At 35.0% G+C, this 16,634-nt stretch overlaps 1 non-coding gene across 1 annotated transcript; it reads left to right on the top strand.

Moving 5' to 3' along the window:
• The first annotated feature begins 2,041 nt into the window (after positions 1-2,041).
• LOC141424322 (U1 spliceosomal RNA) lies at positions 2,042-2,205 on the top strand. Its single transcript, XR_012449272.1, has one exon. It is a non-coding gene; the product is annotated as a U1 spliceosomal RNA (small nuclear RNA).
• The last annotated feature ends 14,429 nt before the right edge of the window (positions 2,206-16,634 follow it).

The following is a 16,634-nucleotide window of genomic DNA, read 5'->3' as shown; positions in this document are numbered from 1 at the left end:
GAGTAAAGACTCAAATAGAGTACATTTTAAGTTTCTTCACCAGTTGCAAAAATTGGCAACTATGCAAGGAGATAGATGTGTTATTAAGTCTGACTATATTCATCATTGCACAGTGTGTAAGCATATCCAAACATCATGTCCTATACCTTAAACACAAGCAAGTTTTATTACAAAAATTCAAATAAAAAGATATTGTGTTTGGCTTATACCTCTTTGTGACCTCATACACAAATCCACTGAAAACTGAATATTCCTGGGTTATGCATATTGGGTTGGAGGAATGGACCATGTTTCAAAGGTAGGTCTTCATAAGGGGCTGTTCTGTAATCTCTAACTGCAGTAAGCATTGTACCCAGAGATAAAATCTTGAATATAGCATGAATATGAAGGATACATCATGAGTGTTGTGTAGGTAAAAACATATCTTTTAATATTGCAGATACTCACTGTTCATAACTGTAGATAAAAGACTGAGTGCTGCACTTCTGCAAAGATTTGGATGAAGTCATCACATGCCACAGCGTGAACCATGAGGTATATGTGGCAAAGTCTACAGAGAACCATCAGAATGATTTCCACAGTAGAGTAAATAATGAAATGACAATAAAAGAAGCTGCTATAAAATGGAAAAAATTCCCAGCACAATACAAGGGAAAAAATGAAAAAAATAACATGTAGTGATTGAGAATAACATGAAAAGTGAGGGAAGGCCAATTCTTGGGAGAAAGGAGAGATCACGCACCTGCAGGTACTAGGACAGAATAACCAAAATGGTGCAGCTCTTTCTTTGGTAGATTGTGAGTATTAGAAATGCTATGTGTTTTCTATGGCACTTGTAGGGTGGTTGACCATGGCTATAGATGGTTCAGTAAATTCTATTTGAATTTATTTGTACCGTTGACCTGCACATTCAGTGCACAGACCTCAAAATTCTTTTAAGCATTTCTACAGCTTTATACCAGGTTCCACCAGCAAGCTGTAAAAACATTGCAGGAAAGTATTAGTTTTTTAAAATATTTTCATCCAAAGAAATATTGTATGGCTGTTAGTAATGAGACAGAACATATTTGTTTAATAATAACAGTACCTAAAGATTTATATGATCTGCTATTACATTAAAGAGAAAGCCATGAACTATTTAGTGTGATTATTTTTGTTTCATTGTATCTTGTATGTTCACATAAAATATCAGAAATGGTGCATCCTCATAGAGTGACAGTACTAAATTCCGAATGGCAGAATCACATATTCCTTTTTGCATTATTTTTGTTTATATACATTTTGAAATGTTTTTACATTGAGCATATATGACTTAGGTCTGAGTGAAAATAGTAACATAAGCAACAACTAAAATATCATTTCCATTTTGGCTCTGCACATGAAGGTAGTCTACCATCTTCTCTTCAATAACAAAGCACCATTAGTGTCAGCAGCCAAGCAAATCCTAAAGCAGCTATTTCAAACTAATGCATGGAATTAGCGGCTTTTTCTTTCTTTTTATTTATTCATACTCCTCAATCTTGGTGCTATTTATAGCACCCCTCACTTCTCCATCCTCACGGGCAATCACAAAATCCTATCTCTGATGCTGTGTAACATCCAGGAGCCACAAACAAGAGACTCTGAGAAGTTGCAGTAATCAGCCAAGACTTTCCTTTTGCCTTGGAAGAGCCACCACCATGCGGCAGTGGTCATGGGCTGCAGCTGCACAGAGGTGACTTGGGGGTGCTGGGCAGGTCCTGGCATATGCAGGTAGAATCCAGCGATTAAATGACAGTAGAGCTGATAAAATACTTTAAGAAAGGTCTCATTTGTCTTATGAGAAAGCAACCAAAATTAGTTGCCAAGTTAAAGTGGAATAAAAGTGAGATTCCCTTTGGGGTAAAAAATTAATGAAAATACAGGGATAATGCATTTGTTTGCTTCTGTTTTTATTGAATTCATTTAGTCTTTATCTACAACGGACCCAACACTTTTTAAAAGTGATAATAAAAATCCCAAGTTCAGAAGGAAACTCTTGTTTGTATAAGACGTTAATCTTATACTTACCTGGCAGGGGAGATACCATGATCACGAAGGTGGTTTTCCCAGGGCAAGGCTTATCCATTGCACTCCGGATGTGCTGACCCCTGCGATTTCCGCAAATGTGGGAAACTCGACTGCATAATTTGTGGTAATGGGGGACTGTGTTCGCGCTCTCCCCTGTTTTTTAAAAAAAGAAGACATTAATCTTTTCTATTTTCATAGTGACACTGTGTAGTATTTTCTTCCGAAAAATAAGCAATTTTTTTTTCAAGATCTATGAAGGTCTTCTAACTGATATGTTAGTACTCTTTTTCTGAGAAAACAAATGGTGTCATATTTGTCTAATTCTGTGCTTATATGTATCTTTGCTTTCTGTATACTCATGGAGAAGTTTCTGGAAATAAAATCTCCTCAATTAGGTGGTGGTGACATTTAAATTATCTTGAGGATCTGCCTGATGTTTTATTGAAGGCTGTGGAGATAGTTCCCATTCGGAGAAGACCTGGTGTGACTATGTCCTATAGCCACTGTGGTCCTCTAGCTTGTCCTGTCTTCCAGGCCTGAGTTACATTTGGGTTGATGGGTGATGCTCTTTTACATTAACTGTTAACATGCTGTCTCCTTCCTTATCCACGAGATGTATGTACTATTCACTTAGCTTTTACTTTAACATTCATTTAATTGATATATTAGCTAATTAAATCATATAGATAAGAGAATAGTAGATAATCCTCCCAACATAATCATACCTATCATTTAATGTTTGATTCAGATCTTTGACATGTATTCCACTTACACTTTCTGTCTACTTCATAGGTGAATGGAATGAGATTTGAAAAAAAATTAATATATTTGCAAGTTTTGACAGTAAGTTCAAGGAAGAACTGAAATTATTGTTAGATCATTGTCATTTTCAGCCTGTTTATCTTACCCTTACTCATATGAACTATTTGAATTTTCCACCAAATTAAATCTTTTTACTTGAATAATATTCTTTGAATATAAAATATTTCAAAGATAATAATGAACTCAGTAAAAAGTTGAAAGAAAGAAAGTGGGATTTTTAAAAATCACTAATGGAAACTCAGAAAAGCTTTTTCATATTGAAACATTTGTGTATTTTCCCCCATTTAATGCCACATGTGGACTTTTTTCTTTTTGTAATAATGAGTATCAACACCTTTAGCTCCTAACAACAACAGCAAAAAAACATACATATACACACACACAAAAATTCTATGAACTTAATTAATACACATGTACTGTTGCCTAATAAATTGACAATGACAAGAAAAGATTCATTAAAATAGTGTCTTTTCATAAAACTAATTATTAATTTTGCTTATGGACCTTCAAATTTGCCAATGCTTAGCAGGGATGGCATGGTTGTGATCTACACATCTTCAGGTGGGGTAGGTAGCTCTAGCAGGAATGGAGGAGCCAGTTCCAAGATGGCAGGCAATTCAGTGTTGGATCAGGGCAACCAGGGAGATCATAGCTGGGGGATCAGTATTCAGATCCTTTCTATATAGCTTTTTCCTCCTCAACACCTACTGTCTCCATTTTTATCCCCAAGAAAACTAAGTCACACAGTTTTACAGTGATACTGTGGTTATAACTCTACCCAGATTCAAAGGAAAGGCATGTAGATGATTCTACTTCTCAGTGGGATGAGTGTCTAAATTACCTTGCAGGAAGAATAACTGACAGTATGTGGACACATTTAGAAAATGTGTTCCACATTTGGTGTTAAAAATTCTTTATCGAGAGAGATAATTAAACAACTTTGTATTGACTGGTGATGATGATGCAGATTGGACCACAGGACATAGGTACAGGTATAGTTAAAAAAGAGCGTTACCACCCATTCAACTGAGCTTTAAATAAGATAATGAAAGCAGCTATTGCCACAGACAATCTAGGATTGATTTTATATCCAACCTGATCATTCTGTTATAAAATGAAGTTCTCCCTGGGTGCCTAGCTAACCATATATATATTTCAAAAGAATCGTGTTGAAGGTTCCAAGATTTTATATTCCCAGTAGTACATGTGTTGCTTCTTTAAAAAATGTGCCTGGTGGACTACGAGTGTTTTATTTTAGCAGGTTTTACAGATAATGATAATTTTAGGACACCATTGAACTGATTTCAATATTACGCTCTGCTCTGCACCGGCACACTGCCTTGCACACCTGGATGCTTAATAATGTGATTCAATGATGAATTCTTATTATAAAACCTTCATGGAATTCAAAATACTTCAGGGAATTTTTTGAGTTACAGAATTGGACTGAAGTCTTTTTCTCTTTTTATTCATTTAATAAATATTTTTTGAGGATTCCCAAGGTCAGAGATTTTAACTATGGGCTTTGAGAACAGAATAGAGGAAACCTTGTAGATCAGAATTTATTTATTCATTTATTTGAAATGGTGATTAGAATTTATTTATTCACTTACTTGAAATTGTATAAGGTCCAGGGAAGGTGATGTAATTTAAGCACTATTAATTCAACTTAAATACATACAAAGCTGTGAATAAAGGTCATACCCTTGTCCTTTAAGACAAGGAACAGCATGTTCATGTCGCTTTGGAATATAAGACAGTTGAATGAATGGTCAACTGGACAATTTTTGCCCATAAATAACCAAATGTCCCTATGAATACTTTCTACCTCCACCTCAGGGAATCTGTGCTGTTATTATGTTTACAGCCATGTTTTCTGTTTGTATTTTTAAACCCTGAAATGCAGCATTTTTAGAATATAAGATTATTGTGATCACTTGGACAACTTTAATTTTTCTTTCATTTATCTACTAAAATGGACTTAGGCAGTGAAATGAAACTAAGGTTACTTAAGAGAGAAGCTTATGTATATAAATAATCATTTTCCTAGATATTTTCAACAGGTATTTTCCCACATACCACATAGAAACTGGTCCTGCTTGGATTAATTACTGGATGACGTAACTGCTGTAAGTTGTTCCTTTTCCCATGGATGGTTTCTAGACCGTGGTACGTATGAAACTGAAAGCACTAAAATTAAACTTTAGCTATAGATTAAAAATTTTAATGCTTACCATATCATGCAGAAACTGTCAATCCATATTGTGCTGCTATGATAGAATATCAGAAAGTTACTGATTCATAAAGAAGAGAGATTTATTTATTATAGTTTTGTATGTTAGTATGTCCAAGGTCAAGGGTCCTATAGGTGACCCCTGCCATCTTGTCAGGATGTGAGACAAAATAGGAGGAGGAGAAGGAGGAGAAAAGGAAGAGAAAGTGGAAGAAAGAAGGGAAAGAAAGAAAGGGATGGAGAAGAAGGAAGGGGAAAAGAAGGAGAACCTTAATCAAGGGCCAAATTTGTTTTTATAACAAATCGACTCTTGCAGTAACAAATCCACTTCCATTGTTGTGACATTAATTCATTAATGCAGGAAAGCCCCTGCTGAACCAGGTGCTCTTCTCTTAAAGGACACTTCTCTCAACACTCTTGCATTGGGGATTAAGATAATGACACATGAACTTTAGAGGAATAATTTAAGCCATAGCAAAGACTTTTCTCCATACCCATAGTCAGATTTGTATCTTGAATATTTAGGTAAGAATGTTTTCACTAATTTCCTAATCATATTTTTTCTCCAATTGAAAACCACTAATAGACTGTATTTCATTGTTTGTTTTCTATATACTGCATTAAATACACATTATACTGCAATGCATATTTGGACTGTACGGGTACTCCAGCAGGGCAAATCTGTGTCTTTGTTTAAATATGCATTACTTTTAAATGACTTCTAAGTCTTCTGCTAGGGGCTGAGTAAAATTAATTTTCTGGGACTATAACAACTTCTCCTATTAATTCAATATGCTTTTTTTTACCTTTGCAACTCACTTAAATTGCTCTTCAGATGAGTAAAGTTAAACTATGCTTAATTTTGTAGTGATTCACTTCAACCTGAAATGATAAGATTTGTGCCTGGATTTTATAATATAATTAATTTGTTCATAAAATGTGTTAGTTACTGAAGCTTGGGTTGTGGCTGCTGCACATTGTTCACTGCTGTAGTGAACAACTGACATGAACTAGTAAGTTCTCCTGTTTCTGAAATTGACCAGGGAAAAGGAACTGTTTTTAGGGTGATGACTAAATTGGGAGAATGGATGGATTGGCATTCAGATGTAAGAAAGTAGTTTCTTGTAAAGTTTTTTCCTGTATTTAATAAATTGTTATACTAAAAATTACTTGGAATGTGGGAATTTTTCATTTCATCTTCCTTTTCTGAGTCTGCCTGCACCTATACCTTCCCTAACCCTGCAGGTGTATGAATTAGTGATCCTATTGATTTCACCCTTTCTTGTTCTCTGGAAATAATTATATATCACCATTACCCACACTGATCATCCCAGACTATTTTGAAATAATTGGCAATAAATATACCAGACATCTAAATTACTTCCTAATGATTTAGAATGAAAAAGATAACATATTGACTTGCTCACCTTGTGTAACTCCTGGAGATCATTAGAATGAGATATTTGAAAACAAGTCACTCTTGCCATGTACCATCAAAGTAAACCCATCTGTACTGGGAGGAATGGACTTAAAATTAAAATTTGTATTTAAAATCCCACTCTTCTCGCCAAAGAGTAATCCATGTGTTAGAATGTAAGTTGATATTTATTTTCACACAAAGCTGGTCTCCTTAAAAAATAAATAGTTACAATTCCTAGGAAATAATGACTATTTTCTTTGTGTAAAAACTCTGTGTAAAATAATTGAATTGTTTAATTTCAAATGCTCTATTAGACAGCAATTTCATTTTTAATTGTTCTAAAAGGTATCAAAGAATCTAATTAATCTTGAAATTTCCTACTGCTTTTATTTTAGCCTTTGCTTCCATGAATAAGAAAGTAACTTCTACTGAAGGAATATTGGGGAAAAAATAGGGTGTGTTCATCTCAGTCAAGTCTTCAAGTTCTGTGAAAGATACAGACTAGTTATTTGCATCAACTTGTGTTGTCATGAGTTGTGAAGAAGGAGATAATGTTCACTTTAGCTAGAGTTGCCTTCATTAAGTCGTTTTATTCACAGTTTTGACAATGAACTTAATAAAATGTACTTCAATTTGACCCACAAGTATAGATTTTGCATTGGTTTTCTTTTGGTCACTCCATATCCTCTGTGGTTAGGAGTGCTTCACATGCTACTCAGAGGGAACAACAGAGAAGTCAATTTACTTCTCACCCAGATCACAATAGCAATAGCAAAAATTGACTCTGGACCCCTTTGCCTCACTGCAGAATTCATGTTCCTTAATAGTACACAGGACCACCTCTCAGGGCACAGTCATTATGGCTACAATTCTGGTGCTCCTATTACAAGAAAAGAAAATGTGATTTTTTTTGCTATAGCCCATTTAATCCGCACAGCAGACCTGCAAGATAAGAAAACTCACTTATACTACTTCAACTAGAGACAACACTGGTTTCAGATCTTGAATAACTCCCCCATTTGCCCAAAAATTATGTCCTCAAGTGCCAAACCTAAAGTAGAAGTCTTCAATTAATGTTACCCTTAGGCTACAGGTCTTTCAGTCAGTCATTCCTGAGGTTTAGGATGTTGTTATTTTTCCCTTTAAAAAGTTACATTTAAAGTGATAAAATTGAGATTGTGGACAGGCATCAGCTAGAAGAAGATGGAGGAGAAATGGAAACTATTGTAGCAAACCATTGGAAGGCAATTTTGATTAACTGCTAACTATTGTGAGGAACAACTTAACAAGAAGAAATGAAATCAAATGTAAAGAAAATGATCATTTTTACAAGCTTGTTTCCTAGCGCACAACACTAAGTTGGAGACTAGTTTGTGCTGGTTTATTTGGAAACCATCTTGAGCAACACCTGTGGAAGGCAGCTGGATAGGTCACAGGGGAATCTGAGCTGTGATGCAGTCCCAGGAAGCCATCTGCTCACACTTCAGAGAGCTTTGGAACTGGGATGGTCCTTCAGCATTGTCCCCATTGGGGGAAGAGTTCAGATCAGTCTTGACAAGCCAAAGGTCATAAGTTATTGGCAAAGTCTTCCCTTCAAAACAGGTGTGACCTTGAATGAAGTGGTTTTTTCCAAAGAAGAAAAACATATGACTGATATTTGCCTGATGGACTCAAAGCACTGGGGAAGCAGATTCCTGTTCCTAAAGGTGGATCTGTTTCATGAAACATCATGCCCAACGGAGGTCACCTACTAAATTACTTGATCTGCTTTCCCCACATAGTTCTGGAAAAGGCTTTCTAGAATACCAATAGGCTTCTCTTCTTTGGGGACTTATGAAAGTCATTGGTACAGTTACAATACCCACCCCTGGAATGGGTCTTGGGCTTTAACTACTATGCACAGGGCTAGTGACATAATTTGTAGCTTCAAAATAAATCTGTGGGTCTTGATAAAAATTATTAGGAATTTTAATAGAGTGATAGAGGAGCCTTACACCAAGTTCTTAGAATGGATTATTCTAAGCAGGTGATCCTTTTGTTCTACTTCTCTTACCCACAGAAAGGACCTCATCTGACCTTGAAACATTATCTTGCAGTTTGAATAGACCCTCAACTCTGAAGGGTCTGAGTTCCCACTATGCCACAACTGCTGCATTAATCCATTTATTGTCGACTTTGTTTTTTTACTGTAACAAAAGAGGCCCAAGAGCATCACTTGTCTTTAAATTTAGGCCTCTTTGCCCTTATTGTGTTACAGAAGCAATATTTCCTCCTGACGATGAGACAACCACATCAGCCATGATAATGTCTTCTCTTGCATGCTCTTCACAGGACACAAAGAGTCCCAACTCTTGGAGACCTGTTAACATAGGGGGTTGTTTGGTGATGTTTTCCTACTTAGGTTTAATCATGGATGTAATATTCCAATTTACAATGGATTACTGCAGGGTTTGTCCAACTTGTTGAGTTGGTGAGTTAAATAGAAGCCAGTCCATGATGGACAGTTCAGACTGCTTGGTTACTTCATGTCCCAGGGTCAAATGCAGATGCATCAAAAAGCTAGAAGGTTGTGTTTTGACTTTCCCATTAGGGCTTTGAAAAAGAACCACAGAGCATTTTCTCCCACCACTGGTACTTTTACTATAGTTCTTGGTTAAGACAATCTGTCACCAAGAAGGAATTTGACACTACCTGGAGACACCTTTCATTATCCAGACTTGGGAAGAGAATGACTTTATCATATGGTGGTAGAGACCAAGGAGGTCACTAACCATGTTATGATACTCCACAACCCACTTACAACTAAAAACTAGCCAGCTGAAATGTCAATAATCCTAAGGGTGAAAACCACTGTTCTTATGCCATAGGGATGGCAGGTATTTGTTTTGTTTTTAGAAACTTTTATTATTATTGTTGTTGTTGTTGTGCCAAGGGTAGAGTGTGACATTTACCAAAGTTCTTACAATATATAATAGTTGAATTCACCCCCTCAATCATTCTCCTTTATCTCCTTCTTCTCATTCTTGGAATAGTTTCCACTGATCCCATTGTTCCATTTTCATACACGAGTACATAAGGATGGTCAGTTTTTATGACAAAGGTAAAGTGACATTTTCTCCCTGGAAAACTCTGGACTGTGTCAGAGACCTTTGTGTACTGGCTCCCACACAAATCTGACAGCCTGCTGCATCCCTAATAGGTGTCCCTGGATTTTGAATTTTCTTCCTTCCTAACCCTAAGAGGTCTACCATGTTGTGATTCCTTTTTTATGTTGAAAGTTACATGAGACAGCAATTAGTAAACCTTTGTTTAAGAACAGCAATTAAGAAAAAATATAAGATGAAGAAGATATTTTATACTTTTCAATATACTTATCCCTTTGACCCTTGATTCTTTATGTTGATCAAATGTCCATCTGGTATCATTTTCCTTCAGTCTGAGAAGCTTACTTTGAAATCACTTGTAGAGTCGATCTGCTAAGAAGGGGTTTTCTGTATTCTTGTTTATTTAAATATGATTTTAATTTGTCTTGATTGTTGAAGGAGATTCACTCTGCATTTATAATACTAGGTAGAACTCTGGCACTTTAAAGATATGGCTAAACATTCTTTTAGCATGAGTATTGTCTGATAAGGAATCCATAGTAATTATTGCCTCTGTTTATCTGGGTAGTATCTGTTTCTCTTTTGGTGACTTTAAGGTTTTTCTCTTCTGTTCAGTTTCTTTTTAGGAATTTAATGATGATCAGTTTTAATGATGCCACTTCCCCCAAAAAACCTTTGTGGGTTTGAGTGGCTGTGGTCTTTGTACTTGAAGTTGATTGAGTCCTTACATTTGTAGACAGCTTTTCAAATTCAGAAATTTTCAAGAATTCTTCCAATATTCTCTCTGTTACCCATTGTTCATCCTTATTTCTGAGTCTCTAAATATACACACATTAGATTTTCTGTTAGTATCACAGATCACTAAGTCTCTCATTTTGTGAGACAGCTCTCGAAGAAAATGGGTTGTGGTGTAGACAAGGGCTTTCAGCTTAGCTCTCCATATGAGGGCTCCACTGGGGACCATGTGCTGTCAGCTCTACAATTCGCTGGTAAAATAGTCTTTTATTCCAGTGGAAAATCTGGGCACTGACCACATAGTCTTCCACAGTGTCCAAGAAAAAGAGTAGTAACAGCATTTCAGTCAAGAAACAGACTTGAAAGTGAAACTTTAAAGAGAATTTTTTTTCCAGGTGGGAATGAAAAGTAGTAGGAACCAAATAGGAATTTACAATTTAAGAAATCGTCTGTAGAAGGTATTTACAGAAAAGATCTATCTCTAAATCTCAAGGTAATGCAACATGTCCTCACAATTCTTCAGAATTAACCCTGGAAAAATATGAAAAATGTATACTGCTAAGCAGACAGTTTTACAGCATTATATATCCATGTTTGTTTCATTTTGATATTATGAACTTTTGGTAATACTGGAATTTGAATTTAGGTCCTCACCCATGCTAGGCTGGCACTCTACCACTTGAAACTTGCCCCCAGCTCTTTTTTGCTTTTAGTTGTTTTTAAAATAGGGTTTTGTGTCTTCTTTCTTTGTGTGTTTTCAGGAAACAAACATCATAATATTCACAGATGCTCTGATAAAACCAAAGAAATAAAAAGCAAGGAAAGTCATATAAACAAAAGGCAGATGTAAACATTCCCAAGGGGGTATTTTACTAAGAGACCCCAAAGGACAACAGAGAAATGTTGCTCTATAATCTTCATGAAATGAAAAACTGCATATTTACTCTTAAATGAAAAAGAGCAGAATGCAAATGTATGAGTTCAAAATATTATTGTAGGACAACAGAAGCAGCTAGAAATTGAGCACCAACTTCTGTAAACAAAGGGAAGGGAAAAAGCAGAAGAAACATCACCAAGTAAGAGTACATGATCTTGACAGATGAGAGAGTCAAAGAATGATAACAACGGAAACCCAATTCTATTTGCATAGGAAAAACTGGATAGAAAGCAATTGTGCCATACATGGTGGTTGTAGGCAAGAGGAAAAATAATATCAACTCTCAAACATTAAAAAATGCAATCAAATATTCAAATAGATAATGACAGGAAAATGAAAGATTACCTGAAGCAGACAGAGTGGCCTGCACCTATAGTCCCAGCTACTTGGGAGGCTGAGGCAAGAGGAGCTCTTGAGTTTAGGAGTTTGAGATCTGCCTAGGTAACTTACAGAAAAATGGTCTCTCACCACCACCAAGAAAAGAAAAAAAGTCATATCACATACAAGGATCAACAGTGGCTTTTGAGGAAGCAGACCCATCAATAAGAAGATACAGTGACACATCTTGGTTCGTAGGGAATTTCAGTACTAACACGAATATTAGTGTGACCTCAGATTTTTCCAAAATAGCATTCCATACAAAAAGAGTGGGAAAGCATCTAAAAATTTCCAAGGAAATCATGTCCAAAGAGTTTTCAATTCATTCCAGTTATCATACAGATATAAATCAAAGGATATTCCCTCCCAGTTTTTCAGGATTTTATGACATTGATAATGAATCTTGAATGTAGAAATATAATTACATGACTGATGGAAACTGTTGCAGGCTTTCTTATAGAGAACTAATGGTTCATAATCATATTAATATATAATAAAATGTGAATATAAGAAAAATGTAAGAAAATCGTGACATAAATAACATTAGAATTTTAAATTTTGTCTGCTTTTTTGGTATTTCTTTCTTTCCCTCCTTCCTTCCTTCCCTCTTTTCTTTCTTTCTTCTCCTTCTTTCTTTCTTTTTTCCTTTTTTTTCTTTCTTTGTATGCTACAGAAATGCTCTACCACTGAGACACACCAAGAGTCCATGTTTTTTTGTTTGTTTTTTATAAAAATGGAATCTTACGTTGCCTAGGTTGATTTCTAAGCCTTGGCTCAAGTTATCCTCATGCTTGAGTTACTTGAGTAGTTGGAACTATAGGAGTGTGTCACCATGCCTGGATAAAGTTACAGTTTTGAAGTAGGAAAATGTCAAAAGAAATATAGAGGCAAATGTTTCTACACTCATAATAACAGTGCTGATCACTGAATAGTGCCTAAAATTAAAGTTCCTAATTTCTTAATGTTATTCCTAACTCTAAGGGGATCCCATAGTCATAAATACCACAGATCATTAGCACCAAGAAACCATTAATTACAAGGTACACATTTTGTTACATCACTAATGAGGAAAAAATATAGGCTCCAAATTAACTATGACATATTACTAAGATGTCCTAAGATGTCCTTCAGTATATTCAGTACTGTGATCTCAAAGAGCTTAAAATGTGGGAAATCAAAAGTTTTTAATTGATGTAAGCACTATATCTCTTTTGGTAAAGATGTGTTTAACCAAAGTTCAGAAATGAATTTTGTTGCACCCAATCTGTTCCTGTGTGTATCTCTAGCTGTCATATGTGTGCAGTGGTCTCCATTACACCGCACCTAGGTTTGACTCCTGTGATACATTTGACTATATCCATGTGTCACGTGTACAGTTTCCATTTCCTTTGTTCTTTTGCACCATCATTGGAATTTTTGTGAGGCACAGCAATGAAATTTACAAACACACCATTGTTCTCCATAAAATTGTTTTCTGTGTAGAAATAGCAATACCGAGAAATGTCTTGCCATTCTTGTCGCAAGGCTTTGTTTGTTATCTACGAATTGCAGACATTTATTTATTCTGGTTTGAATAGTTGTGACCACTGTATGTGTAATTTGGTGTCTGGGCAATTTTTAAAAATTTATTTTAGTTTTGAATTAGCATGCATTTGGGCAATTTTTTAAAACCACATTTTGCTTCATAAATTTCTGACATGGACACAATTTTTTCTGCTGATCTATATCTGGAAAATCACTGTGGAGCAATTCTGTGAAAGCTGCAAAGAAGTAGCTGCATATAAATAGAGTGTTCGGGCTGATGAAATGCTGGTGGATGGTTTTATTGGTTAAAATTTTTGCTGATAAGTTCAGTTCAGTCTTACAGCAGACCATAAGGGTCTCTGATCCACAGAAGTCAATCAATTTGCTACCTCAGAGAAATACTCAAAGTATGACTGTTGTCATTGATAGATGACTTCTCACATATTTTTCTATCAGTAATAATTTGCTTGTTTTAATCACAAGGAAATAAACTAGTGATCCAGTAATTTTTGTTCCATATAATTAACTTTAAATTTGAGCCAAACGCAGAGAGACATGGTGGAGAACCAGGGTATTCTAGTGTTGACACTAATTAAAAATGTGTTACTGGTGAATTTATTTAGCATCTCAGATCTTCAATCTTTTCTTCTGTACAGAATTACTGTTGTGAAGGATAAATAAGAAAATGTGTGAATACAAATGCAAGCAATATTATGAAAAGCAGTTTATGCTAAGGGGAGGTCAATAATTTGAGAGGGAGGGTAAAAGAAGGAAGTGAAGAAGGTGACTATGGGTGATGTTTTTCTATACAAGAATGAACATAGAATTTTTAAACCTGTTAAAATCACCATAAGAAGATAACTTAGGTAGAAAGGAGGAAAAATAGAGGGATGAACCAGTTCGGGTTATAATACATATATACATGGAAATGTCTCAATGAAACACCCATAACTATCTTAAAAAAACAAAAATACCTTTTAAAAAAATAAAAATGGAGAACAGGAGGTAAAATGGTATATTATCTGTGAAACCAAATGAGAATAATTGCATAGGAAATGTTGGCATTAATGATGGAGGAATGGAACAAAACAATTACTAAAATATAACACTAAAATTTCATATTTCACTGATTTTCCCATGTGTAACGAAAATGCTCATAGATGCTGCATTTGATTACATTGTCTTATTAATGTGTTAAGTTCAAGGCAGGTGATATTGAAAGATCTGGGTGCAAATTCTGATTTCACCTATATGCCACATGAGTTTGCAGAATTACCTGATGTGGGCTACATCAATTTTCATGTTGTTAGAAAAGAGTAACTCAGTGGAGAGCATTGAAGAACAATGAACTTATGCAGTTTGTTTCAGAGTACTTGCAAAATGTTAACTTTAATGTTAGTAATTGGCAGTGGTTAGCCTTGACATGACTTTCTAAATCAGTCTTCTTGTATTAATTATTTTGATAAATGATGAACTCATTGATGTGTGTGTGTGTGCGCACATATTTACCCAAAGCTAAGGCATTATTCCTTCATGAAAAGAAATCACTCATACTACACCCTCTTCCTTTCAGAGGGATCAGCAAATACTGTTAAAATTATTGCAATTATGAACACATATTAATTGTATAAATTGATAAGATTCGCTGGGAAATTTTCACACATGAATGCACCGTGCATTGATCATGTCCATCCACCCTTCCTCTACATTGAGCCCCCTCTCCTGTCCCTTGCTCCCCCACCAGCACCTTTCCCAGCCCAGAGAAGTCCCTCTTAAGTTCTTTTTTTTCTGTAAACTATCCCTTTCTGTCTCTAGTCCACTATTCCATTCCATGCTTCTTCAAGTTGACTTATTAATTTGTATAAATGAATGCAAACACGTGACATCTGTCTTACTGTGTCTGCTTGTGACATTCAGCATAATGTTCTCTAGTTCCATTCATGTTGCTGCAAATGACAGGAATTCATTCTTTTTTATGGCTTAGTAGTATTCACTTGTATAAATAGCCCACATTTTCTTTATTCATTCATCCATGGAGGGGCACCTAGGTTGATTGCATATTTTGGCTATTGTGTAGAGTTCTTCAACAAACATGTGAATGCAAATGTCTTTACTGCCACAGCCACTCCTTATTACACAACATGGTCAAGGTAGAAGCTTGCTAAAACCATTGTACTGCTGTTCCTTGTATGTGTCACTTGTTTTTACATTGTGCTTCTAGCTTCCAGCAGAAACTGACGAACATGTGTGCTAAATCATGTCGATTTAACTCATGAAAAAGAATCATGAGAAGTAGTGCAAGAAATCCTACCATAAACTGATAAACTGGAATATTCGTCTTTTAATTAAAGAAAGAATACATTCAGGGTGCACTTAGAAAGCTAAGCATTTCTTGGATATTAAAAAAATAGATAAGAAGATGGTTCTTGGAAGTGGCATCATATATTCACATGGAGTTGTGAATTTGCATGTTATAGTTACATTGTATATATATGTAAACATAGTACCTTTTCATTTTTAGTAATTCTTAGTATAAGAATTACTGAAGTAATTCTTTATAAAACTGAAACTTTATAAAACTGAAACAAATACCTTATGGAATATTATAGCTATATGTTTCTGGATAAATCAATGTTTATTTGCTTGAAATGTTAATTTTTTATTATTTCCATGTAAAATGACTTTCAGCATTGATATTTTAAAGACTTTCTGAATTCAAAATATTGCAATAATATATATACTTTGACTTTTTAAATTTTTCTCACTTACTATTAATATTCAAGGTACTTGATCATTTTAGTACATAAATACCTAGATCCTAATTGGAAAGTTTTAATTTGAATCTATCTCAAATAGATTGGTGTATCTAACTGCCAAAGAATTTCTGTAGATTTGCTTTAAGTTCTGAGTTACCATTTGCTTCTGGATGGTCTTTAAAGTCATGATTAGTAGAGAAAATATATGTTGGAAGTTTTATATATATATATATTATATTATATATATTATATTATATATATATATGAAGCTATGTTAGAAGCTACATACAAATACATATATATATATATATATATATACTTATGCTAAAGTTCTCATCATATATGGAAGGTAGTCCTTTCTTAGGTGACATTGACCTATGTTTTGTACTCAATTAAAAGCTCCCCAGACTTGGATATTCCAAGGACAACATCTATTTTTTTAGTACTCTTGATCTTAAAGAGGGAACAATTCTCATTAAAATGGAGAGTCCTTGCTACAAAATCCCATATCCTCCATCTCATTACGGCAAAACATTAAATTCACATTGAGGAACATTCTACAGAATACCAGGTCAGTGCTTCTCCAAATTGTCAAGGTCATCCAAGGAAAAGTGTGAGGTTACTATCACAGCCGAGTGGAGGCTGAGGACACGTGACAACTAATGCAGTATGGTTT

The sequence above is a fragment of the Castor canadensis genome, chromosome 6 (genome assembly GCF_047511655.1).
Source record: "Castor canadensis chromosome 6, mCasCan1.hap1v2, whole genome shotgun sequence".
Classification (NCBI taxonomy): Eukaryota; Metazoa; Chordata; class Mammalia; order Rodentia; family Castoridae; genus Castor; species Castor canadensis.
The sequence above is the reverse complement of the archived record's forward strand: the minus strand, read 5'-3'. Positions and strand labels throughout refer to the sequence as shown.